Source organism: Erpetoichthys calabaricus, chromosome 16 (assembly GCF_900747795.2).
Source record: "Erpetoichthys calabaricus chromosome 16, fErpCal1.3, whole genome shotgun sequence".
Classification (NCBI taxonomy): domain Eukaryota; kingdom Metazoa; phylum Chordata; class Cladistia; order Polypteriformes; family Polypteridae; genus Erpetoichthys; species Erpetoichthys calabaricus.
Window position 1 is genome coordinate 56427532 of NC_041409.2, and position 12852 is coordinate 56440383.

The 12852-nt window shown below is 38.5% G+C and overlaps 1 protein-coding gene across 4 annotated transcripts in view; it reads right to left on the minus strand.

Moving 5' to 3' along the window:
- fermt2 (FERM domain containing kindlin 2) overlaps positions 1–12852 on the minus strand; it is a 106261-nt gene that overhangs the window by 36772 nt on the left and 56637 nt on the right. The gene's annotated exons all lie outside the window — the stretch shown is intronic.

Sequence of the window (12852 nt, forward strand, 5' to 3'; positions counted from 1 at the left end):
CATGGGATGGGAAGACAAAGATACAGTAGGAACCTTCCTTCTTAAAACAAACACACATGTAAGAGTAAGCCAGTCCCTAGACATTCAAGAGTCTGAACACCAACCCTAAGTGAAAAGGCAGTACTTAAAAGTTCTCTTTCAGGGAAAGATGTACATTCTAACAAATTCCAAGTGTTTACCAAGTGCTAAAATACATAGATATTATAGCTGACTGCCTATCTTACTTACACTTGTGTTGAATCTTTTTAAGGTATTTGAAATATTTCATATATTTGACTAAAATGACACAAAAAACTTTAATACAACCTACTAAAGTGGCACAAAGTCTATGAATTAGATGCAGTTTTCTTACTGCATATCCAGCCATATAGATACTGCCACTAACAAGTCCATCAAGGGAGGTTTACATTTAAATCCAATCTCTCAAAGGGAAAGCAGTTTTTAAAATATGAATGTCAGACTCCCTCCTCCATAGGCGCCAGAAAATTCTGACAGCTGGTGGGATGCCAAGGACCTCAAGGACGTTGTGGGGGTCGTAGCATGATCTGTACATAACAATGTCTTTCCCAGGAACTGACAAATGTTTCTAGTAATCTAGGAGCGATATCAAGAAAAATAAATCAATGAGCAAAATTGTGTAATCGACCAATTAAAAAAAAAAACAAAAAAAAAAACACACTGAAAGAGAATAAAAAAAAGAATGTGTTTCTCAATTATTCCTGTGAGCAGCAGATTTTGCAGAGTTGCACTTAACCTTAAAAAACAAAAGCAGGCCAATTACTGCGACAAAAATGCATCTTCTCTGTCAGACTACTGTAAAAAATGTTAAAAATTGAACAAGGAGGCATGTACTAATAAACGCAGGCAAAGGACATGGTAAAAAGAAGAATAAAATATAAACATGTCCCACAATCTACATTACTGGCTGTAAAATCCTGTAATTTAAAAGAAAATAAAACAAAAAATGTCAAAGAAAATCAGGTCATTAGAAAGTTTTAAAAAGTGGAGGGACCAATCTATATCCTATTCTGGTCAAAATGTTTCCAGTAGTTTCTTTCAAAAACATTAACTACAAAGATAATGTGATGCAGGTCGAAGCAGGCACATGCTTCTGGGTGTTCATCTGGATGATGTCCTGAGGAAGTCTTAATTTCTCCTTAGACTCTAAAAGCAAAGAATCAGGCCTGAAATGCAGCGAGTAGATATTGTAGTGTTTATCAATGTATAATTTTATGTTACTTGTCTTTGTAAGCATATGCATTGGTAGGTGCGGAAAATGTCGTAAATCTCTAAACAAGTCTGGTACTTTGAATCACTGCATTCCTAAGAAAGGAATAAAAAACACATTTCAGAAAGGATTCACAGATCACATCAGCATGTAGGTCCAAAATAAAATGCAAGAAATTTGATTTTTAAGGTAGCAGGAAAGAAATAAAACCAATCCTACAGAGTCTGAAAATGTAGTCAAATGGGATCAAACAGATACAACCAGAGGAACCAAACAGAACACAACCTATTTATTAAAAAAAGTGTTTATGAAAACTAATACTGATTGATTAAAACACATTCAAAATTGGGGAGGTAGAGATTGATAAAACTGGCTCTCCACTAATAATTCTCTGCAGTAATGGTCTTTTCACATAAAAGAACAAAGAACTATAGTAGCTGAACAAAGTGGGGGTTTGCAAAACGCAATTTCCTGCAATCAAATTAACAAAATAAGAGTTTCATATGTTTTGTGTTGGGTAAACATTGCCATTAATGTGACCAGTGCTGCAAAGAAAGCAAAATACTCAAAGTGTGGTTCAGAAAAATTTAACACTCATTTATGAATTAAGACCTCCAAACATATTAAGTGAAAGAGCAGATAATCACTAGCAATTAACCTGGAAACAGTTGGAAACATCTCATTAATGTTTTCTAAAATACCAGTATAGTTTCCTTGTTTGAAAGTTTGAAAATAGAAGTATTAATTACTAAGGAAAAATGTACTATCTCCACTAAGAACACATAGCATTAAATCATTCAATAATTTAATGTTCATTGTCCTGTGCCTGTGAGCACATGCAATTCTTGCCCAAAGTTGTTGGGCTTTTCCCATTATAGGGCAAGTAATTCAGCAATATGGAGAACCTTGCAGCAAATCAAGTGTTTCCCCAGATGAAGAGTAGCCAGTTGAGGTGGTTTAGGCATGTAGTTAGCATGATGCTCCAGTGGAAGCTGGGAATGTTTTTGAAAATGAGCTAGACAGCAAGGGGAGCTCATTGAAATGACACACCTACCCATCATTCAGTGGTCAGCAAGTTCTGCCCAGGAATAGCTCATTCTTTGACCATTCTGACGCCTCATATATTATCAGCATCGTAGAGCATGGTGCAACAAAGATGTACAGCTAGAGAGCAAAAGTTAAAGGCAAGTGAAAGAATTATTGGGGGGTGGTGGTGGGGGGATTATTCCCTGTTTTGCTTGTGTATCTGAGGTGGTTCAGCAAGTGATGCTAAAAAAAAAAAACCTGGAGATACAGTGAGAGGCCATAGCAACAAATCGGGGAGAGGGAGAACTTGATCCTGTATGAACATGCACCCCAGACTTTCACAAGATGATTTTCTTTTAGTGGTTTAAATAATAGTTTACCTAAAATATTGTGCCCATAAAATTATTCAACCCATGGAAATGTTATTGCTGTACAACACAACTAACAGTAGATTCACAGTAATTTGGATTTTTGACACTAATCATCAGGAAAAACTAAGTGAAAACAGATCTATGCAAAGTGGTTTAAAATTAATTACAAATATAAAATATGTCCCAGAATTAGTTCAATGGAAATCACTTCTATGTAATCAAGGAATTTCAATTCATTGTAGTATAACTGCCCCTCTATCTGGAAAGTGCAACTGGCGTGTCAGTAACATGGTCTAATCTACACAATGAAGAGAAAACAATATGGCAAGAACTCAATGAAAAGGTGATTGAATAACACAAGCCAGGCTATGGAGACTTGAAAATATCCAAGTCACTGAATACCCCCAGTTAAATCAGTCCTTAAGAATTGGAATGAGTATGGATGGCGTAGCTGTAAATCTGCCTAGAGAAGGCCACCCACAAAAACTGACTAATTGTGCAAGACCACCACCAGTGAGGGAGCCAACCAAGTAGTTACAAGATGCAGTGGATGAGATTGGAGAGACTGTTGCCTAGGTGCCCAACCAGTCGTGGCTTTATGCAAAAGTGTCAAACAATCACTGTTACAAAAAAAGAAAATACCAAATTTCAGCTAGAGTTTGCCAGAATACACATAAAAGACTTGGAAATCAGCTGAAAGAAATTTCTATGGTTTAATGAAACTCAAATTTGGGCCGTTTTTGAGGATAGTAAGTTGTTGATAATGTGCATCAGACTAAACAATGTCTGAACACTGTACATTATCGAAAATGTTCCATTCCTACTTTGATTCATTGTGGTGCAGCATCATGCAGTGGGTATGCTTCTTTGGGGCAGGCCCTGGAAGGCTTGCAAGAGTAGAATGAATGCAGCAAAACATATGGAAACCCTAGTGGAAAAACTAATACAAACAAAAAAAAAACCTGAGCATCAGAGGGGTAATTTTTCAGCAAGACAACAGTTTCAAGTATAAAGCCAAAGCTACACAGGAGTGGGTTAACAACTACAATGTTAGCGTCCTGGAGTGGTGGAGTCAGAATCCAGATCTCATTCCAATTGAGAATTTGTGGCTAGACTTGAAAATGGTAACTTGTGGACAGAGTAAATAGCACAGTGCTGAAAGGCAGCTCACTCAGACACACCACAAACAAAAATGTAATGCACATTTGCCACTACACTAGACACTTGGCACACTTTGTTCACTGTGCCTTAAGTATGAACAGAACATAACCACCAATGATCAGTGACTTGTGATAAATTGTTGATGCCCATTCATGCAGTGCACAAATATACAGTATACTAAACACTATTCCTTATTTGCAGAAATATTCCACTTGATTACCAAGAAAAAGCAATCTCCAACTGTGATGATGAGACCTGTTAAGCCTTTCACAGACAATGTGTGAAATGTTACTGCTGACAATATTTGCACAATTTTTTCCATGGCAAATAAGTGACTTGACTCAAAGACAAGACTGCTTTGAACTGTAAACAAAATGAGACAGGAGCTGTCATCCTACTATAGAGATGGTCAAGGAGACAGACAACTGAACAAGTACAGAAGCAGTGCCATGTTAGAGTGAGTGTCATCTTTCTCAGTGCAGAAGACAGATTTCAAAAATGAGTGCAGACTGCTGATGTGAAAGGTTTTATAATCAGTCCATTGGTTTACATTCAAATTTCGTAAAATATGCAAGTATGGCTGTATGTTTTATAAACTGTTTATGTAGGAATTATTACTTGCTACTTCATTTATTATAATTATAGCCAACTGAAAAATGTTATTTAGCTTTTTATGATTAAATACAGAAGCAGTTTTATGCCAAGCAACATTACTTTGGAGAGCTGCTCATTCGTTCTGGATCTTCTCACTCATGGTAGAATACAAAATGCCAGGTGTTAAAGGTGTTTTATTACATAAGCAATAATACAAAAAACAAAACTGTACAGTGTCACCAGTATAGGGAAAGGCAGTGAAGAAGAAGAAAAGGACTGGTGGTCTAGGGGCAGATTGTTGCCACTGAATAAATGTACTGGAGTTGGTGCGATTGAGGCGGCATCTTCTCTAGGGATCAGAGGTCTGCCAGAGTGAGCAAGACGACAATGAAAGGACAACTGACCCCGAGCATTCTGGCCAACACCACTCACAGCAGCCAAGACGGGGTTCGGGTTGGCGAGGACCGCGGCTACTTGTGTTTCCACTTGCTGAGCGAGGAATGGATGAGCTCGGGAGACAAAGAGGGAGTTGTGCTGGGCTTGTTTATGAGTGGAAGGAACATTGACCCAATGACTGTTGCTTTTTAATTCTCATTTTATGTCTTGCTTTTAAACTCACAGATTTTCACTGTTTATTGAATTATTTAAATATTCAATGCCTGCACTGCAGTTTGGGCACTCTGTTTTTTTTTCCAATTTTAATTAAAGCACCAAGGCACTATTTCACCTACCCCTTATGTTTGCGTCCTCATCAGTTGGCGCATCCCTCGGGGATGTTAGATGGTGGAGGGTTAAGAGGCTCCCTGGGAAGACCCAGTAAGATGGGAACAACCCACACCATCACACTGCTTTAATTCTCCAAATCTGTTTTTTTTTTTACCACACGTCTGGCCCAGTTTCAGAGATTCCTATGTGAAATCCAACATCACAGTTTTACATTAATCCATTATCCAAGGACTCTTGTAAAAACACCTTCTGTTGTGCGGTTTTCAAAGCATCTTATGAGTGATTAAAGTCTGTTATTGGCTCAGCCTGCAGTCAAATCAAGAATTACAAAATTTACTAGAATGGCATTACTTGTATTCAATTAATTATAACCGAGATACTGCATTACATTCACCATTATACCATTCAAATATATTAAATATTGTACGCGCTTTTCACTACATTTGTCACGTTATGGATTATACTACTGAACATTAGTTTTCCTCCAAAGCCCAAATGATAAATGCAAGTTTAGTATTTGTAGATTCATATTCAGTAAGCTGCTTTTCTGTATTGCTAGAAGTGTGTGTCTCTGCAATGCGTTTCTATTAACACAGTACATGTCACATTACTAAAGACATATGCTTTGTGCTTCTAAGCATCAAAACACTAAATAAATTATATTTTGGTATTAAAAAATGCAGCAGCTTATTTCATCACCAGCATAGACAAACTAAATAGCCTTTTCTTTCAAACCGTGGCTGGATTTTCCCTTGGTACAGCTGTTGCTTTTTCTGCTGCCATGTAATTGCAATTTCCTTCTACAGCCTTTAGTTCTATATGCATGACCCTGATGCTGCTTAGAAATTGGATGGGTGCTCAAACGGGTATCTGTAGATGAACAGAGAATGAATGTAAAGCCTCCGTTCCTTTATCGGGACAGTGTAGGGCATGGTACTAAAAAGTGGTTAATCTCACTAACTAAAAGTTAAACAGCTAAAACTCTTCTAATTGGCGATGTCTTGTGCTCTCAAAGCACACACAAATCTGTTTCTGAGCTAACTCCATAAGAGAACTTCACAAAAGTAAACGCAGAGGGTTTACCACAAGGTGTAAACCATTTTTATTCCTCAAGCACAGGAAGGACAGATGAGACTTTGCCAGAAAATACTGTGACCGGTGTAACTGGTTAGCTACCCATAATGGTGGCAACCGTCGTTCATATGCAGTTAAGTAGTTCCACTGCTCCGTTTTTACTACCACGTAGTGCTGTCAGCTGCACACACTTATGCACTTAACTGCAAGCTGTGTCACTGTTAAACAGTACACCTATGGCAAAGAAACACGGCTGCCCTTCAGATACTTCCTCTTAAACAGTATTTCACTCTTACCTATCCCCTTTGCAGGCTAAGCTGCAGGATTACCGCGCAACATGCTTCTCACCAAAGGTTTAGAACAGGTTTGTCTTCTCTCCCTGAGACTGTGTGTGCGCCCCGTTGGCTGCTTCTGAGCCACTGAACCCATATAATAAAGAAGACTGTGTTCTTTTGACCTGGAGAGGGGATCTGGACCGTCACATTTGACAGTTAAAACCTGTGTGCTTTTCTGCCGTTGATAATCCCCTTCTGAATAAGGCCTTGTGTCTGTACCTGCCAGTTCAGCAATAAAGATTTTTGTACCTTGGAAACCTGATCCCTTTTCCAGTCTCCAGTGCAACTCTGTGACCCAAGCATGACAAGTGGTACCCGGATCCTCAGGTATCTCAGCACGTTACCCCCTTCCATCAGACCCAGAGGATGTGCCTGCTCCTCCTGCTGCCCTTCCCAGGTATTAACGGACAGAGTTGGTCAGGAAACCAGCTTGGAAATTGAACCCAATCTGTCCAGAGAGGGTGTGGGGATTCCTTGGATTTCCTCGAGCAGCCTTCCGGTTCTTCAACCTGTTTAGATGGGGCCACTGCTCCAGCCCCTCCTGAGGCATCAGCTGGTGAGCAGACAGAGTTTGTGTACTTGTACCAAGCTGACAGCTCCCTAGAGTTTGCATTTAAACAAGCCCATGCCGTCAGTGATTCCTACTATAAGGAACATGAGAGCCCCGGCTTCAAAACTCTACACTTTTGGTTAAAAGCGGCTTCCTTTATCGGGTGATTTCCAGTGGTCTAACTGAACAGTTGGTTGTCTCAGCTGACCATTGAAAGCTTTATTTAAGATTGTTCATGCACACGTGTCAGGCGGTCATCTCAGCACTGAGTAAACTAGGGACTGCATCTCAAAACAGTTCTATTAGCTGAATATGGCCAGAGATGTCGAGGAGTTCTGTAAGTCTTGTCCCAACTGTTAGGTGGTCTCAGCTCACAGACCTCCTAGGGCTCCCCTTTCACCAATGTCTATTTTAGACATTCCCTTCCAACAAGTTGGGTATTTAGAAGATAATTCCCTTCTGAATAAAGTCTTGTGTTTGTACCGACCAGTTTAGCAATAAAGCTTTTGTACCTTGGAAACCTGATCCCTCTTCCTGTGCAAATCTGTGACCAAAGCTTGACAATATTTAAAACAGTCCAGTTTTGGAACAGTTTTCTTTGGACAAATTAAATTAAAATTGATATGTACCAGAATGATGGACAGAGTATGGAATAGAGAAGGAACAGCTCATAATCTATAGCATACCACATCATCTGTAAAACATGGTGGAGGCAGTGTTATGGCATGAGCATGTGTGACTGCCAATAGATGTGGGCGACTGGTGTTTATTGATAATATGACTACTGACAAAAGTTGCAGGATGATTTCTGAAGTGTATGGAGCTATACTGTCTGCTCAGATTCAGACAAATGCTGCAAAACTGATAGGATGACACTTCATAGTACAAATGGACAATGAGCCAAAACATACTGTGATGGCAAACCAAGTGCCTTTCAAGGTAAAGAAGTGGAATATTCTTCAATAACCAAGTCAGTCAACTCACCTCAACTCAGTTGAACATGCATTTCACTTGCTGAAGACAAAACTGAAGGCAAAAAGTCCAACAAACAAGCAGCACCTGAAGACAGCTGCAGTACAGGCCTGTCAAAGCATCAGTAGGGTGGAAGCCCAGCACTTACAGAAGACCATGGATTCCAGACTTCAGGCAGTAAATGACTTCAACGCATTTTCAATGAAATATTGAAAATGAACATTATATTCATGATTGCAAGTATGTTAGTTTGTCCAAATACTTCTGAACCCCTGAAAAGGAGCGGGGGGGCATGGGGGGAGCTGGTGGAGGTTTGGGGTGCACGTATAAAAATGTCTGTCTTTCTCAAATGGCTCACACAATGTTTTTGTTAAACGCATTAAATTAAAACTGCAAGTCTACACTTCATTTCAAATACAATGTGCCAAAATTATGAAAACTGTATATCTCGCAGTGGATGGCCTAAATGCAAACTAAGTGGGTCACTTTAATGTTAATTTTCAAATGGGTTTTCTATGGCAAGTCTCAATAATCGATTACCAGGAAGTGGGCCATATTACCATCTTTGCTTTGTAAACTTTCAGTGGTAGAATTTCTTGACCTACAAGTCTCGACTTAGCAAGTTGTGTGTGCTCACGCATGTATGCAGCTTATGATGAAAACTGGTCAACAGAAGGCAACTTGCTTATTAAAAGGATTTTGTTTCCATAGATTTCCTATTTATTTTAGGTAGAGTATGAGTTTTAATTTCAGTTTAGTTTTAATTTTTTAAACTATCACTTTTATTTACTTTAACAAAATGCCTTTAGAGTCATTTTAGACAACTTTTGTTGACCAGAAAAAGTTTCTAATGCTAGAAAACAATACGCCTAGGACAATTCATTCTCGTCAAGCTACGGATACCAGAACCATCCTTTTTCATGTGCCATAGGTCAACAGATGGGCTGTATAATTCTATAATGAGTTTAGTTTAAAAACCAGTAGGCACCCCAACAGCCTGAAGTGAGTTAGAGATTGAGAAAGTTACAAATATTCTTCATTAAGGAAAATGGCCAAAAATTAGTACTAATTCAAAAAAGAACCATGGACTCTAACCCTACCACTCAGTGACAAACTAAGGTACAGTAATACAGTTTTGAAAGGATGGGTGGATGGCAGCACCTTTGATGCTGCACTGCTTAGGTCAATGAATACTTTATGCGTGAACATGTGACTTCAGAGGGAGAATGTGACTAAGCACTACAGCCTGCTTCTAGTTTTCTGGCACAGACACACTGTTTAGCTTGTGTAGCTAAAGCAAAGAAATTCCAGGAGTTTTAAGTGCTACCAGATGGCCAGGCTGAGTGAAGCTTGTGGAAGCCTGTCCTTATACAGCAATATGAGGTGACAACAGGAGTCGTGTCAACTGCAGCTGCAAATACCCATTGAGGAAGGGTACATTCTTAAAAAAAAAATAAAATAAAATAAAAATAATATGCTCAGTGATCAAACCAAACCTCATCTGTTAACTCTGTCCTGAATACTCACACCACACCCCAGGCATTCCTGGTCCTCATTCAGAATAATCGTGGCTTTGTTTTTTGAATCTTTGATAGTCTTTTTTTTTTTTTTATATAAATAAGATACATGTTTACTTTTTGGAAAATGAGCAAAAAACAGCTGCTAATTACCTTCAAACAGTTTTCCTGTGATATATGAATGACATCCTTGTAAAACTGTTTAGAATATTTGTACTCCTTGATAATTTCAAACCTGAACGCCTTTGTAATTCATCCTGTATTTGAAAGTTTTGTCTTTCACTCATTTTCAGTATTGTCAATTCACTGTATTTCTTTATGCTTTTCACAAAGAAAAACTATGCCATTATGTGCTAAATACCAATCATAGTTATCACTATGGTTACAACCGGTATACAGACTGACTTCCTTAACCAGCCTGAAAAAATTGTAAAAAAGCACAAGCAAAGTAGACTTGGGTCAGTGACAGCAAACAGTTTTATAGCAGGCAGACACACACACACCAACTACACTTACAGCTCACCTTTAGACAATCTTCCCATTCATGACACAATAAAAAACAGACTATAATTACATTGTATTGTGACCTTTTTGGACCATAATGTGCTGTACAAAGGAACTGGTAAAAACAATCTAAAAAGGAGTTCTTCACAAAAGATGTGGTATTGGGCTGACTGCTGGATCAAAGGTCTCATGACATTATAATCTACAGATTCACTCACAAGGCCTAGTTCAGTTAGGACAGCAACAAAGCTGGTGAGTACCACTTTCAGAAGTAGGGACAGATCCTGTCACTCTTCTAATCATTTCTCACTGACAAGGTCACTTTAAGAAAATCCCAGCCCCCCAAAACCATGACTTGCTCAATACATACAGTATATCCAACTCAGTCACTGATTCGATCAAGTAATAAAATCCATCAGGATTCTAAAAAACAGCTGTCAAGCATACCTTATGCCCAGATATCTAACTAACCAGCTTCAGTTAAGATTTTCAGGACACACTACATACTTCTAAAATAATAAAAACAGAAAACAGTTTAAGAGTGTACAAAACTAATTTGGGGAAACTTGCAAGGCAGGAGAAAGGAAGTGCCTGGTCATAGCTGGCTTAGCACCAGTAGAATGGTGGTGGGGGGAGGGATCATTACCATTTACTACTTCCAACGGAAGACTCTGGTGTCACACTTGAAAAACAGCCAACTTCACTAAATCACCTGCCAATGACTGCTTGCATCCAGTCAGCCAAAAACAATCTGCACAAAATTCCAAGTACCTAATATTGATGGGTTACCACTTAGGTTACCAGATGGCTGGTAAATATGACTGGTAGAATAGCAGTGGCACTTTCTTCCATTTTAATTGACTTCTTGAAACACTGGTAAGACAAGGTAAGGGGAAAAAAAAAACAACATTGAGTATTCCAGGATCTTTAGCTTTGTCAAGAATGGACGATAATACTATTGAAACATTCATGACATTTATGTTCAGCTGTCTGCTTTAGCACTAAAGCACTAGAACTGCCCAGGGCAAATTGTATTTTAATGGAGATAAACCATCATAAATATTCCACATATTAGTACCAAAGAATCTAATTCTCATGAACGGGATGCCATTCTACAGTGCTAATTATATACTTTACATGGTCTCTCCAAGACTTGCTAAAATGTGAAGCCTAAAAACCCAAACCGAATTGAAATTTGGAGAGTAGTAGTATATTTAAAAAAAAAAAAAAACCCTGCCAATCACTGTCCTTACACTGAAATAAATCTGTGGGAATGCAGCTTGATGTCAGTTCAGCTGGGAAGGCAGCACATACCAACCTCCACCCACAACCACTGAAAACAATCAAGACAATTTTGCAATGGACAGTAGCACAAGCAAAATCTCTAATTCAAGACAACACTCATTTCTATTGACCAATATGCCTTGGTTGGTTTGGTCCCTTTCTTTCAAGCCCATCCTCCTTGTTTGGAAAAACAAAAAATGTTGGGGTTTGGAGTATACACCCTGTCTTTGCAATATTTTGACTCAGGCAGTCTTTTTTTATGTCCTGCGTCATGCAGGTGAAATAAGAGCTAGACATTGACTATTGTGGTTAATGTTCATCTGTGTTGGCAGGGTGTGGGAATAAAAAAAAAATCAGCCTTACAAAGGACTGAAATATGAGTGCCTGTACTCCTGTGGTTCAGAAAATAAAAGATCAAGTTGCAGAGGTGTAGAAAGCATTGGAGCTAAGAAAATGAGCACAGCACAATAGCAGTCCTGCACTGACCCCAGTTACAAACAACCAGGGACTCTAAGATTTACAATATGCCTACAGAACACGCAGTGCTGGCAGGCACCCACACAATACAACAAATAAAAATAAGCCCACAGATGGGACTATGCCACTTGATAAAGATTAGGAATTATTTTCCTGCTAACAGGATTCTGAAAAAATCAAAGTAATTTAAGCAACAATTTCAGTGACTCCAGAATCTGCTACAGCAATTCTTTATTAGTGAAACTCGTGGATTCAAAGAGCTTTTTCAGGTGCACAGAGGTTACCACCCCACACAAAGAACGCTAGAAGAACAGACAAGCTGGAAGTTGTGGGAGAGGTGGAATATTAACCTGAACTGAGAGCCTGTGCAAGAGTGAGCAAAAACAAGAAGTAACAAGGGCATAATAAAACACACACACACACACGCACACACACTTAGAAATGCCGAAAATTTCCAGAATAAATGATTAGAAAAAGGCTAAGAATTAAATGAAGCATATTCTTAAATGTTCCTGGTATAATCAGTAGGATCAGTTCTTCAATAGAAGCACAGCCTTTACAAACACTACTAGCAAGTTCAAAGATCAAAGAAGTATCACAGTATCATCATGTAATGTGCTGTTCTGCAAAATATAGATTAACACAGTCCTCCTCATTCATCAAGTGTCTGATATTGCAACATGATTGAATTTAAAATTTATAACCATAACTGTATAAAATATAAACCATTAATTAAAAAACACTGCATAAAATACATAACCGATGATATTTTTGTACTTGAGATGCTATTTATACAGGGTTACTGTGGATTCAGACTTCACTTTATATTGCAGCCTTATCCTTAAATACACCAGAATGACAAAGTGAAAGACATTTTCAAAATTGATCAAAAAAACAAAAAAAAACTGAAATATCATATTGACACAAGTATTCAAACTCTATACTAAGTCTTAAAACTCCTTCTTGGGTATGATGTGAAAAGCTTTGCACTCCTGGGTTGGGAGACTTTCTGCCATTCTTCTCTGCAGATACT